At 39.1% G+C, this 15,045-nt stretch overlaps 1 pseudogene; it reads right to left on the bottom strand.

Moving 5' to 3' along the window:
• Window positions 1–2,366: 2,366 nt before the first annotated feature.
• On the bottom strand, window positions 2,367–3,066 carry LOC133065343 (bcl-2-like protein 1; annotated as a pseudogene).
• Between the last annotated feature and the right edge of the window lie 11,979 nt (window positions 3,067–15,045).

The raw sequence follows: 15,045 nt of genomic DNA, 5'->3' as shown, positions 1-15,045 counted from the left end.
AATCCCTTGAATCTATTTGTCACTTCCACTGTAAAATGGTAAGGGGTTTGATTTAGGTTATACCTGAATGGCCTAGTGGTTTTCCCTACTTTCTTCAATTTAACTCCAAATTTGGCAATAAGGAGTTCATGATCTGAGCCACTGTCAACTCCCAGTCTTGTTTTTGCTGACTGTATAGAGCTTCTCCTTCTTCGGCTGCCAAGAATATAATCAATCTAATTGAACATCTGGTGATGTCCATGTGTCAAGTTGTCTCTTGTGTTGTTGGAAGAGGGTGTTTGCTATGACCAGTGTATTCTCTTGGCAAAACTCTGTTAGCCTTTGCCCTGCTTCATTTTGTACTGCAAGGCCAAACTTGCCAGTTACTCCAGGTATCTCTTGACTTCCTACTTTTGCATTCTAGTCCCCTATGATGAAAAGGACATCTCTTTTTGGTATTAGTTCTAGAAGGTCTTTTAGGTCATCATAGAACTGTTTGGCTCAGTCTGGCTCAGCTTCTTCAGCATTAGTTGTTTGGGCATAGACTTAGATTATTGTGATATTGAATGGTTTGCCTTGGAAAAGAGATCATTCTGTGTTGTTTTTGAGATTGTATTCAAGTATTGCATTTTGGACTCTTTTGTTGACTATGAGGGCTACTCCCTTTCTTCTAAGTGATTCTTGCCCACAGTAGTAGATATAATGGTCATCTGAATGAAATTCACCCATTCCAGTCCATTTTAGTTCACTGATTTCTAAAATGTTGATGTTCATTCACTCTTTCCATCTCCTGTTTGACCACTTTCAATTTACCTTGATTCATGAACCTAATATGCCAGGTTCCTATGCAGTATTGTTGTTTACAGCATTGGACTTTACTTCCATCACCAGTCACATCCACAACTAGGCATTGTTTTTGCTTTGACTCAGCCTCTTCATTCTTGTTGGAGTTATTTCTCTCCTCTTCCCCAGTAGCATATGAGGCACCTGCCGACCTGGGGAGTTCATCTTCCAGTATCTGTTATGGTCTTCTTGACAGACCAGAACCTGGGGACAGGAGTCGATAAAAAGAAGGCAAAGAAAAGAAGGACACGGGGGACCCAAGTCTCTAGCGGAACAAGGGTACATTATTCATGGCAGCATGTGCTTATATATTGTTATACAAGGAAACTTTAGGCAGAAAAATTAAGTTGAGTAAAAAACACCAAAACCAGATGCTTAACAACAGTAACTGAGGGAATAGCAATAGTCACAGGGCCAGAAGACAATTCATCTATTGGAAATAGGAACATGACTAAGTAGTTTTATAGAAAAGTAAAAAGGTTACTGAAAGGAATCCATGTATGCCTTCCACCTCATGACCTCAGTCCTGAGAACTGTGTGCAGCTCTGCTCATTCCTGTTTTCCAGGAACTGATAAGGAACCGAAGGCCCTTGAGAAACAGAAAACAACATATAGGATTCCTTAAAATTAAACGTTCCCTGACAATTCCTTCTTTTTTATTACTTTTGTTAAAAAGGCCCTGACAAATTGAGTTTGTTTAGTTTGAACAATTCTTGTTGAAAGGCATCAGTATACAACAAATATAATTACCAGGACAATTACCAATGTTACAGCACCAGACCGAATACTATGAGTAATACTTTGGAACTATCTTCGAGGGTCTAGCCCAGATAATTGATCAGCTAGCTGTTCAGCTAAAGTTTTCAAATTATTGGAAGAGGGCAGACTTTTAGACAAGGTTTCAAAGATGTCTTTTTGTAATAATTGTGCATTTAGGGAAGCATTATCATGTATGTCTTGCAAATGAAATTTAATTTGTTCCCAGTTGTAGGCACTGTAGTTGAACTGAACAGGGGTGATACAAAATTGAGTAGAATTCCAATCACATTTTAATATTACTTGTTTTTGTAAATCTATTAATTGATCTCTGACCCATTTGATGGCTGTTTTTAGTTCCTATATTTCATCTTGAATTTCCTCATCTATCTGAGCCTGAGTGGCCCACATAGTATGAGCATCTTTGATCCAATTTTGAATAAAGTTTTGTGTTTTAATTGAGGTTTGTAAAGCGATGCCTGTGACAGCGGCAGTAGTGTAAATGGCTATTAATCTCAAAATGCCAAGAATTAACCATCCAGTGAATCGTTTAGATAGCTGGAGTAATTTAGTGAGTAGTCAGGAGGCAAGTCCTGCCATGGGACCCTCTTTCTAGGGATTCATATTTCAAAGAAACAGAGGAATTAAGACAAGTATACAATTTGTAATCTATACAAGTCACAAAATGTAGAGTCTTATTAAATTGTAAGTTCTCTGTAGCTATAACAAAAGGAAGAGGAACATAAGCTTGTATAAAATATGAATGACTATAATGAAAGAAATAGTTATTATGAGTTGAAGAACAAGCCCAACAGAACCATACCAGCCACAGTCATGTCCATCAGGGACCAGTGGATGAAGCGCTCTTGGCCCTTTTGGCTCTTGGTTGCTGTATTGTTTTCATAGAGTTCCACAAAAGTGTCCCAGTTGCCATTCTCCTGGATCCAAGGCTCTAGGTGGTTATTTAGGTAAGTGGCCAACCAAGCTATGATCTGACTCACCAATACTTGCATCTCCTTGTCTATGCTTTTCATGCATAGTGCCCCATCGAAGGAGAAAAAGGCCACAACGCCACCCCAGTTTACCCTGTCCCTGAAGAGTTCATTTATTACTTGTTCAAAGCTCTGATATGTTGTCCCTGGGGGTGATGTGGAGCTGGGACATCAGGTTGCTGAATGTCTGTTGGTATCTCAGTTCAAACTCATTGCTTGCCTCCCTCAGGGCTTGCTCTACTGTTGTCATGGGGATCAGTTTCCGGGCATCCAAGTTTCTGCTGTGGCCAGTGGCTCCATTCACCACAGGGCTATCTGCCAGGTGCCAGGATGGGTTGCCATTGATGGCATTGGGGGTTTCCATATCTGATTCTGTCCCTTCTGGGGTTTCAGCTCTGTTCTCTTCCATATCACTAAACTGACTCCAGCTGTATCCTTTCTTGGAAAGCTTGTAAGAGAGAAAGTCAACCACTAGTTCTCGGTTGCTCTGAGACATTTTTATAATAAGGATGGGTTCCACCAGTCTATTGTCTAAAATACCTGTAGTAAAAAGAGGAGGTTAGGTATATAGGTCCAATAAGTATGATTAATTAATTCGGCTTGAGCGAGGGAAGCAAAAGCAAGCAAAGCAAGCATAGCAACAAAAATATTTTCCGGATTCCGAGGCATTCCCTGTTGAAAAACCAGATTTTTAGCTTGATTAGTAAAGGTTTTGTTTATCCCTAGGTAAGGAGGTCATAAGGTCGATGACGTTGAGCGCGGTGTTTCTTAGAGATTTTTAGAGTCACCATGGTTTGTATTGGAATTTTTTCTTCCCGGGAATTTTGTTGTTTCTTTTTTATTTTGAACGCCGGAGGCTCTCCTGGGGCGGATCTTCCAAAGAGGGAGCCACCTGATTTTTGTTGGATTTATCTGGAGAGATACAAGCATGCCCTTTTCACTGTAAGATGAATTTCCCAGATTTCCATTGTTCAGTTAGCCCGTCTTGATACCAAATGGGCAGAGGAAGAGAAGTGTCTTTCAATTCCTAGAAACGTTTTTCTGTTTATGTCAAGATAACTCCTTGTGGTAAGTTTTTAAAAAATTTAAAATAAATAAAACTGTATTAACAATAGTTAAAGGATTAAAGAATATCTTGTGTTGGAATCTAGTAAAGTCTGCTCTGGATAGGGAAGATAGAATTGTTCCTGTGTATTCCTCCTTTTTAAATTTTTTTATTTGTAGTTCCAATGTGTGAAATGGGGCAAGTGTGGTACCTAATAATAGATTGTAATTCAAGAAAAAGTTGTTGACTAATAGATTGATTAGAATTTATGGTAGAAGTTTCTGTATTTTTTAATACAAAAACTGAATATGAGGAGTCAGAAATTATATTAATAAGGTAAAGATGTAGGTAAATAACCTGAATAAGAGCATATAATTTGTTTTGTTGAGCAGAATGAAATTTAGTATAAAAGACTTTATATTTTTTAAGAGACCAAAATGAGGCTTTAGTGTTTTTAGTCCCATCTATATAGAAAACATCAGCTTGAGGTATAGACTGTGATGTAACAATGTGAGAGATAATAAATTCAGTATTTTTGAAGAAATTCCAAAGTTTATTAGAGGGGTAATGAAATGAAATTTCTCCAAAATAGTCTAAGAAGGCTATTTGGAAATTGGTAGAAGTTTGTAATGTATTTTTAAATTGAGCTTCACCAATAGGCAATAAAATTTGGTGAGGATCAAGCCCAGGTTGGATGCATGAGACAAGTGCTCAGGTCTGGTACACTGGGAAGACCCAGAGGGATCGGGTAGAGAGGGAGGTGGGAGGGGGGATCGGGATAGGGAATACATGTAAATCCATGGCTGATTCATGTCAATGTATGACAAAAACCACTACAATATTGTAAAGTAATTAGCCTCCAACTAATAAAAATAAATGGGAAAAAAAAGACAGAAAGACAACAACAACAACAACAACAATTTGGTGAGGATCAGAGCCAATTAAAATCTTAGTTTTATTTTTCTAAAAAAAATCTTAGTTTTATTTTTCTTATTAAATAATTATTAGAATGATCAAATCAAGATAGGGCGTAAGTGACTTTGTCTCTCTAAAATGGGTATATATCTATTTTATCGGTGTTCTTGTTGGGCAAGAAGTCTTGTGGGAGAATGGAGAGAGGGGAGTATAAACAACTCTAAAGGCAATTTAAGTCTAATATGAGTAAGAAATTGTTTTTGTAATTTATTTTCTATTAAACAGAGTTCTTTTTGTGTCTCTTGTGAAAATGAATAAGGGCTATTTAAATCAGGATCTTCTTTCAAAGTATTAAATAAATTAGTCAGTTGATAATTTGTAATGTCCAAAGAGGGTCTAATCCAGTAGTTGGGGAGTAATATGTTGTCTATTAACAACAGATCTTAAGTAATGGTAAGGTGTAGAGGTTTGGATTTTTTTAGGAGCAATAATTAATCTAGATTGTTTTAAGCATTGGTGAGTTATGTCAAATATCTGTTGAGTCTCTAAAATAGATGGAGCTGAAAACAATATATCATCTATATAATGAATAACAAGAAAGTCAGGAAATTGTTTTCTCACAGGTTCAAGGGCTTTGGCTACATAATATTGACACATGGTGGGAGAATTCATCATTCCTTGAGGCAATACAGTCCATTGATATCACTTATGAGGCCTGATATGATTAGGAAAAGGAAGAGAGAAGGCAAATCTTTCTCAGTCTAGAGGGTGTAAAGGTATAGTAAAAAAGCAATCCTGTAAATCTATAATAATAATAAGCCAGCTTTGAGGAATAGTGGTAGGTGATGGAATTTTTGGTTGTAATGTATCCATAGGTTTTATAGATGCATTAACTTTTTGAAGGTCTGTTAAGAGACGCCATTTGTTAGATTTTGTTTTACAAAAATGGGAGAATTTTAAGGGGAACAAGATTTCTCAATATGTTTTAATTGTGTATCGATAAGTTTCTTAGCAGCCTTTAGTTTCTCTTTTGTAAGGGGCCATTGTTTTGTCCAAATAGGCTCGTCAAATATTATTGCCATAATATTTGAGATGACTTTATAAATTTGAATTTCTCCCTTATAATCTGAATCAAATACTGTAGGTGAACAGTAATTTCTTTAAAAGTCAGACTAGATCGGCCAAGTAAAAGACCGAAGTTTTGTTGGGATTGGGGTCCAAAAAGTCCGGTAGGTATTTTAGAAGGGACTGCTTGAGGAAAAAGGAGAAAATCATTAAGGCTGGTATATTGATGGCAGCACTGCTGGATGTTGAAGGTTTGAGAGAAAAGATGGAGTTTGTCCCTGGTTTTTGTTGATGGGGACCTGGGGAGTCCCTAGCTTGGAGTTTTTTGAAATAAGCTTTCCTTCAACATCATATTTAGACTGACATTCCCTGGCCCAGTGTATCCCCTTACAGCAACGAGGGCAAATTCCTGGAGGTTTTTTCAGAGTTTTAATTTTTTCTGTGTGTTTTTTAGGACAATCATTTTTTTAAAAATGTGTCTTATCTCCATATGTAAAACATCTTTCTTTCGCCTTTTTAAAGGCAGCAGCCATTGTTTCAGCTAGCATTTGCATTTTTTGAGTTTCCAATCTTAAATTGCGACAAGCCTTCAGATAATCAATAATAGTCCCAGTCTCACGGATTGGAGCGATAGCTCTTTGACATTCTTGATTTGCATTCTCATAAGCAAGCGGTTTTTCTAGCTGCCTTTTGGCTTTTTCTCCAATAACAATATGGGAAATAGCAACTTTCAATCTAGCTAAAAAATCAGCATACACTTCATTCAGTTCAGCTCAGCTCAGTTGCTCAGTCGTGTCCGACTCTTTGCAACCCCATGAATTGCAGCACGCCAGGCCTCCCTGTCCATCACCAACTCCCAGAGTTTACTCAAACTCATGTCCATCGAGTCAGTGATGCCATCCAGCCATCTCATCCTCTGTCGTCCCCTTCTCCTCCTGCCCCCAATCCCTCCCAGCATCAGAGTCTTTTCCAATGAGTCAACTCTTCGCCTGAGGTGGCCAAAGTACTGGAGTTTCAGCTTCAGCATCAGTCCTTCCAATGAACACCCAGGACTGATCTTCTTTAGGATGGATGGTTGGATCTCCTTGCAATCCAAGGGACTCTCAAGAGTCTTCTCCAACACCACAGTTCATAAGCATCATTTTTTTCGGCACTCAGCTTTCTTCACAGTCCAACTCTCACATCCATACATGACCACTGGAAAAACCATAGCCTTGACTAGATGGACCTTTGTTGGCAAAGTAATGTCTCTATTTTTTAATATGCTTTCTAGGTTGGTCATAACTTTCCTTCCAAGGAGTAAGCGTCTTTTAATTTCATGGCTGCAGTCACCATCTGCAGTGATTTTGGAGCCCAGAAAAATAAAGTCTGACACTGTTTCCATTGTTTCCCCATCTATTTCCCATGAAGTAATGGGACCCGATGCCATGATCTTAGTTTTCTGAATGTTGAGCTTTAAGCCAACTTTTTCACTCTCCTCTTTCACTTTCATCAAGAGGCTTTTTAGTTCCTCTTCAGTTTATGCCATAAGGGTGGTGTCATCTGCTTGTCTGAGGATACTTATATTTCTCCTGGCAATCTTGATTCCAACTTGTGTTTCTTCCAGCTCAGCGTTTCTCATGATGTACTCTACATATAAGTTAAATAAGCAGGGTGACAATATACAGCCTTGACATACTCCTTTTCCTATTTGGAACCAGTCTGTTGTTCCATGTCCAGTTCTAACTGTTGCTTCCTGACCTGCATATAGGTTTCTCAAGACGCAGGTTAGGTGGTCTGGTATTCCCATCTCTTTCAGAATTTTCCACAGTTTGTTGTGATCCACACAGTCAAAGGCTTTGGCATAGTCAATAAAGCAGAAATAGATGTTTTTCTGGAACTCTCTTGCTTTTTTGATGATCCAATGGATGTTGACAATTTGATCTCTGATTCCTCTGCCTTTCCTAAAACCAGCTTGAACATCTGGAAGTTCATGGTTCAAGTATTGCTGAAGCTTGGCTTGGATAATTTTGAGCATTACTTTCCTCCTTGAAATATTTTAGTGTAACTGTCTTCAGGTTTTATTGACTTCTAACTTTCCAGGGAGGAATACAATGTTGGGGTTTACCCACATCCATAGGTTGCGCTCAAAATATGGACCATCTTTGTCAGAATTGGGTGGCTCAATTATTCGGAGTTTATATTTGGCAAGGTTTTGTTCAGCTAAGGGCAGGTGTGACGTGGTAAAGGCTAGAAAGAACTCATTTTCCATGTCTCAGTCTAGTAACCCATAAAGCTTGTGTCGTGAAGGAGAATGAGTAGAAAAATTTTTTCTTACAAATGTGAGTGTGTGTTAAAGGCTTATCTATCACTGTCATTTAAAAAAGTATTGTTAGCTTTAGTGTCAAAAAGAGCCTCAGAAGCGTCATTGTTAGAGTCATTTTGTCCTTGAGTTGAGAGGACTTTCAGTTTGGTGCCCATAGTAAGAGGAGGAGGAGCACTTGGGGCAACCGGAGCAGTTGGGGAAAATTCTGAAATATTTTATGTTGTTCTAATTGGGCCTTTTGTAAAGTTTCATCATCTAATTCATATTCATGTAACAAGTGTTTTGCCTGTTGTTGAATATCAGGGGGGCTAGAATTTTTTTTGAAAAGGTAAAATCATGGCTTTAATGAGGGCCCATAAGGGCCAGAAACCTATTGGAATATTTTTTCCCCATCTTGCAGCTCATTTAACATTCTCTCTAACCTGGTTCCAAATCTTTAAATCAAAATTGCTTTCATCAGGGAACCAGGGATTATGTTCAACTACCGTTTGGAGACAAGCCTCTAATCACTGACGCAAAACTGAAAGTCCTTGAATTTTAAATAATGAAGCAAAGTAGAAAAGTGGTGGGGCTTTCCAGCTGTTTGTCCCATAACTCCGCATTTACCGACCTCAGTGGGTCCACAGTCACTCTGTCCGCTTGCCAAGGGGATACTCCAGGCCCCTGTTTTGGGCGCCACTTGTTATGGTCTTGATAGACCAGAACCTGAGGACAGGAGTCAACGAAAAGAAGGCAAAGAAAAGAAGGACACGGGGGACCCAAGTCTCTAGTGGAACAAGGGTACTTTATTCATGGCAGCGTGTGCTTATATATTGTTATACAAGGAAGCTTTAGGCAGAAAAATTAAGTTGAGTAAAAAACACCAAAACCAGGTGTTTAACAACAGTAACTAAGGGAATAACAATAGTCACAGGGCCAGAAGACAATTCATCTATTGGAAATAAGAACATGACCAAGTAGTTTTATAGAAAAGTAAAAAGGTTACTGAAAGGAATTCATGTATGTGTTCTGCCTCATGACCTGTCCTGAGAACTGTGTGCAGTTCTGCTCATTCCTGTTTTCCAGGAACTGATAAGGAACCGAAGGCCCTTGAGAAACAGAAAACAACATATAGGATTCCTTAAAATTAAACCTTCCCTGACAAGTATCATATCTTTTTGCCTTTTCATACTGTTCATGGGATTCTCAAGGCAAAAATGCTGAAATGGTCTGCCAATCTCTTCTCCAGTGGACCATGTTTTGTCAGATCTCTCTACCATGACCTGTCCATCTTTTGTGGCCCTACACATCATGGCTCATAATTTCATTGAGTTAGACAAGGTTGTGATCCATGTGATCAGTTTGGTTAGTTTTCTGTGATTATGGCTTTCATTCTGTCTGCCCTCTGATGGATGAGGATAAGAGGCTTGTGGAAACTTCCTGGTGGGAGGAAGTGGGTAGGTGGGAGGAAGAGGCTGTGGGTAAAACTGGGTCTTGCTCTGGTGGGCAGGGCCATGCTCAGTAAATCTTCAGTCTAATATTCTGCTGATGGGTGGGGCTGTATTCCCTCCCTGTAGTTTGGCCTGAGGTCACGCTAAGGTGGGGTAATGGCAACCTCCTTCAAAAGGACTTATGCCTGCACACAGCTCCTAAGGCTGTTGTAGTCAGTACCCCTGAAACTGTGGCAGGCCACTGTCAACGCACACCTCCGCTGGAGACTCCTGGACACTCACAGGCAAGTCTGGCTCAGTCTCTTGAGGGGTTACTGCTCCTGGGTCCTGGTGCACACAAGGTTTCATTGTGCCCTCCAAGAGTCTGTTTCCCTGGGGGTTCTCAGTCCTTTTACCAGATCCGCATGTTGGCAAATCTGTTGTAGGCCCTAGAACTTTTGCAACAGTGTGAGAAATTCTTTGCTATAATTGTTCTCCAGTTTGTGGGTCATCTGCTTGGCAGCTCTATGGTGGTGCTAATGGTGATCTCCTCCAAGAGGACTTATGCCACACACCGCGTCTCCCAGGTCTGCTGCAGTCAGAGCCCCTGTCCCTGTGGCAGATCACTGCTGACCCATGCCTCCAGAGGAGACACTCAAACACTCAAAGGCAGGTCTGGCTTAATCTCTTGTGAGGGTCATTGTTCCTTTCACTCAATCCTGGTGCACACAAGGTTTTGTTTGTGCCCTCCAAGTGTCTCTGGTGGGTCTGAGATTTGATTTTAAATGCAATTGCACCCCTCCTACAGTCTTGTTGTGGCTTCTCCTTTGCCCTTGGACATGGGGCATCTTTTTTTGGTGGGGTTCAGCATTCTCATGTTGATGGTTTTCAGCAGCTAGTTGCAATTTTGGTGTTCTTGCTGGAGAGGATGAATGCATATCCTTTTACTCTGCCATCTTGACAGTGAAAAACAGCAAAATTGGGAAAGGAGTACATCAAGGCTGTATATTGTCACCCTACTTATTTAACTTATATGCAGAATACATCATGCAAAATCCCAGGCTGGATGAAGCACAAGCTGGAGTCAAGATGGCTGGGAGAAATATTGATAACCTCAGATACACAGATGACACCACCCTCACAGCAGAAAGCAAAGAAGAACTAAAGAGCCTCTTGAGGAAGGTGAAAAAGGATAGTGAAAAAGTAGGCTTAAAACTCAATATTCACAAAATGAAGATCATGGTATGCAGTCCCATCACTTCCTGGCAAATAGATGGGGAAACAATGGAAGCAGTGACAGACTTTATTTTCTTGGGCTCCAAAATCACTGCAGATGGTGCCTGCAGCCACGAAATTAAAAGATGATTGCTCCTTGGAAGAAAAGCTATGATAAACCTACACAGCATATTAAAAAGTAGAGACATTATTTTGCTGACAAAGGTCAGACTGGTCAAAGTTATGGTTTTTCCAACAGTCATGTATGGATGTGTGAGTTGGACCATAAAGAAGGCTGGATGCTGACAAATTGATGCTTTTGAGCTGTGGTGTTGGAGAAGACTCTTGAGAGAGTTCCTTGGACTGCAAGATCAAACCAGTCAACCTAAAGGAAAGCAATCCTGAATATTTATTAGAGGACTGATGATAAAGCTGAAGCTCCCATACTTTGGCCACCTGATGCAAAGAGCCTTTTCATTAGAAAAGTCCCTGATAATTAAAGGCAGGAGAAGGGGATGACAGAGGATGAGATGGTTGGATGGCATCACTGACTCAATGGACACAAGTATGACCAAGCTCTGGGAGATGCTGAAGGACAGGGAAGCCTGGTATGCTGCAGTCCTTGGGGTCTCAAAGAGTCGGACATGATAGTCAACAACAACAACAGCAGCAGCAACAAAAACATGGGAGTTACAGTGTTATCAGGATTGTTTCTCTACTTTCCTTTGAAGCATTCCCCCACAGGTTAGGTGGGATTAGCCCCCAAGTTCATCAGCTTCACATTGGCAGAGCCAGAACAAGGCAGTGTTTTTGGATGGCTCAAGTGGAAATGTCCTGGGAAGAATTCTGATTGGCCCAAATTTGAGCATGGAGTCATCTCTGAATCAATATCTGTGACTGGGTACTTGGAAGCATTTAATTGGCCAACCTTGGTCACATGACCTTTCCGTTTCGTGGCTGGAGGCATTCTTTGTGGGAAAGAAGATTTGTTACTCAGCTTCTCTCTACTCCTCAGCTATGCCTGAGGAGGAAAATATCAACTTTCAAAAAATCACAAACCTATAGGAGCTACCAGTACACATTAGTGGAAAACCAACTCTGCTTATAATTTTTGGTAAAATTAACACTTATTTTTATTTATTATGATTGTATATATACTGACTTACATAATGTACCATGATTGCTTTTCCTTTCTACAACTCTTTATTCTTGATAGAAACTTGGTATCCTCTCAAAATATTCAAACACATCCAGATAATTGATTGTTCTAAGGATTCCCTTGGAGAAGGCAATGGCAACCCACTCCAGTACTCTTGCCTGGAAAATCCCATGGACAGGGGAGCCTGGTGGGCTGCAGTCCATGGGGTCGCAAAGAGTCGGACACGACTGAGCGACTTCACATCCCTCACTTCACTCACTTCATACTTTATCACTGGAGAAGGAAATGGCAACCCACTCTAGTATTCTTGCTTGGAGAATCCCATGGACGGAGGAGCCTGGTGGGCCATGATCCATGGGGTCGCAGAGAGTTGGACATGACTGAAGTGACTGAGCACGCATGCATGCAAGGATTCCCTTGGAGGCATTGTGTCCAGAGCCTGACCTAAGACACACCTGTTCCTCCCTGCACTGCTGCTTTCTTATTCTTTAAAAGTTCCAGATTTGTTGCATTCTGCTTTTCATTTTGTCAGGGATATGATGTTTCTCTCTAGTCCACTTGAATATGCTAATTGTATGGTTTTTTTAATGGTTCTTTGGCTGCTTGCAGTGTTCCTGTTTACTTGGACTTTGTCTTTTCCTGTTTGTTTTGGTCTGTGCCATTCTGGTGATTCGGCTGGCCATCATAATTTGGAGTAGAACTACTAAACAAATGTTTGACAGCCTGGAGTTCTTGAATGATAGACTAAAGATGGGCAATTGGGTGGCAGTTGGGTCCTTACCATTTTGTAGAACTCCAGAATGGCAGAATCTTTAAGTCCTCCAACCTCCTCTCTGGAGTGTGTAATCTTCATTAGTGTTCTAGGAGTCAAGTAGTCAGAGGGCTGAGTGGCTAATGATCTTTAATTAAATCTTTTTTTACCCCCAGTGAAATCACTCCTTCTTGCTCTCAGTTATTCGAGGGCCTTCTGAGCTAACCTTTCCATCTTCTGGGGTAGGGGAACCATTCTAGGACACTGAACTTAGGGGAGAGATCTGAGGATTTAACTTAGTCTTACGACGATTTCCAACCAACCTTCCTGTTTGCAGCCACATCCTTTATCCTGGTCTTCAGATATATTGACGGCCTCCAACTCCCCTTTCCCTAGTTTGAGAGCAATTTTATATAAGTTAAAGACTATGTAATACTTGATGGTTCAGGTAAAGCATTAAAAATAAACTCTCTTCTTCTGGTGTTTATTTTTCTCCTAATTACAGAAAATTTTTAAACAATAAAAATAGAAAAAAAGTAGATAAAATTATTTAAATAGAAAAAATAATATGATGATCCTTTTGTATCTGTACAAAGCAGGTAAGCTTTGTAAACTGTACAAAGCAGTTTCAATAATGCTTTTCAATAATGCTTTTCAAAAGGCAGCATAACCATTTCAATTAGTATTGTTATTGTTTAGTCACTAAGTCATGTTTGACTCTTTTGTGACGCCTTAGACTATAACCTGCCAGGCTCCTCTGTCCATGGGATTTCGCAGGCAAGAATACTGGAGTGGGTAGCCATTTTCTTCTCCAGGGAATCTTTCCAACCAGGGATCAAACTCACGTCTCCTGCATTGGCAGGCAGATTCTTTACCACTGAGCCACCAGAGAAGCCCTTTCAATTAATGGTTACTGGTTAATTCAGGTTTCCTAATTCTTTAAAGTTATTTGATTATTTACATTATTTTTCTAATCAAGTATCTATTTATTAGCCTTGTGTCTAAGAACTATAGTTCCAGAAACTGTTGCAGACTGTCTGGGTTTGAATCCCTATTCCCCCATTTAAGCAGTCAGTTAGGCTCTCTGTTCCTTAGTTTCCTCTTCTGTAAAAATGGGGACAATAATGTTACTTATTTCATAGCAAAAATTCAAGTAATTCATATATGCAGAGCAGAGCATTTAAAACAGTGCCTAGCATACTGTAACAGTAGTTGTTATTATTATCTAAGTTAAATATGTTGGCATGAAATTTTTCAAGGCATTCACTTGTAATTTTTAAATTCTCTACTATATTTGTAGTTACATCCCTTTTCATTCCAAATTATGTTTACTTATGAATATTATTCTTGATTAGTCTTGCATGATTTGCCTATTTTAATAATCTTTTCAAATAATTGCCTTCAGATTTATTAACCATCTATATGCTTGATTGTTTTCTATTTCATAATTTTTGCTTTCATCTTTTATATTAACATTCTGCTTTCTTTTCTCTCTTATTCTTCTTGTAGATTCTTTGGTTAAATGTTTATCATATTTATTTTCCTTCTACTCTGCTCTCTCCCTCTTTCTTTCCTTTCTTCCTTCTTTCTCACTCTAAGTATATTACACTCCACAAGTTTCAAGTTGTGATTGTTCATGTCTAAATATGAAATAATTTCTATTGTGATTTTCTATAAAATCCATCATTAGAGGTTATTTTAGTTTCCATATATATGTAAGTATAATACATTTATTATATATACATTTATAAATAAATGTTTATATATACAGTCATTCTTCGGTATCTGTGGAGGATTTATTTCAGGCTCACCTCCTCCATACCAAAATCTGTGATGCTTATATGAAATAGCATAGTATTTGTATATAAACCATTTTCCTGTATGCTTTAAATCATCTCTAGATTACTTATAACATCTAACAATGTAAATACTAAGTAAAAAGTTATAAATACAATGTAAATGTTATGTAAATAGTTGCTAGTGCATGATAGATTCAAATTCATGATTTGTGGAATTCATGAATGCAGAATCCACAGATAATATGTATAGTTTTGGGGGGGTTGTTTTTGTTATCTTTATTAATACTATAGAAGTATGATACAGATTCTTTAAAATTTATTAAGCCTTCCCAAGACCTAGTTTATGTGCTCTCTTTGTGTGCTCTTTGTAAATATTCCATTTGTACTCGAAAAAGCATACCTCGTTTTTCAAGTACAAATGGAATATTCCCCAACATATGGCTTCCTTGATAGCTCAGTTGGTAAAGAATTTGCCTGCAATGCAGGAGACCCCAGTTTGATTCCTGGGTTGAGAAGATCCCCTAGAAAAGGGAAAGGCTACCCACTCCAGTATTTTGGCCTGGAGAATTTCATAGACTATGTAGTCCATGGGGTCACAAAGAGTCGGACACAACTGAGAGACTTTCACTTTCACTTTCCCCAACACACATGTATTTGAGGTTCCTCAATTTGTTTATATGTTCTTTTGTCTTAATTTTTTTCGTCTGCACTAAGGTCTTTCGCTGTGGTATGAATTTGACCATTTCTCCTTGAAATTCTACCTTTTTATGTTGTGTACATTTTGAGGTTGTGTTCATCTTCTATTTATAGTT

Source organism: Dama dama, chromosome 11, assembly GCF_033118175.1.
Source record: "Dama dama isolate Ldn47 chromosome 11, ASM3311817v1, whole genome shotgun sequence".
NCBI classification, from domain to species: domain Eukaryota; kingdom Metazoa; phylum Chordata; class Mammalia; order Artiodactyla; family Cervidae; genus Dama; species Dama dama.
Note: the sequence above shows the minus strand (reverse complement) of the source record. Positions and strands in the feature narration are given on the sequence as shown.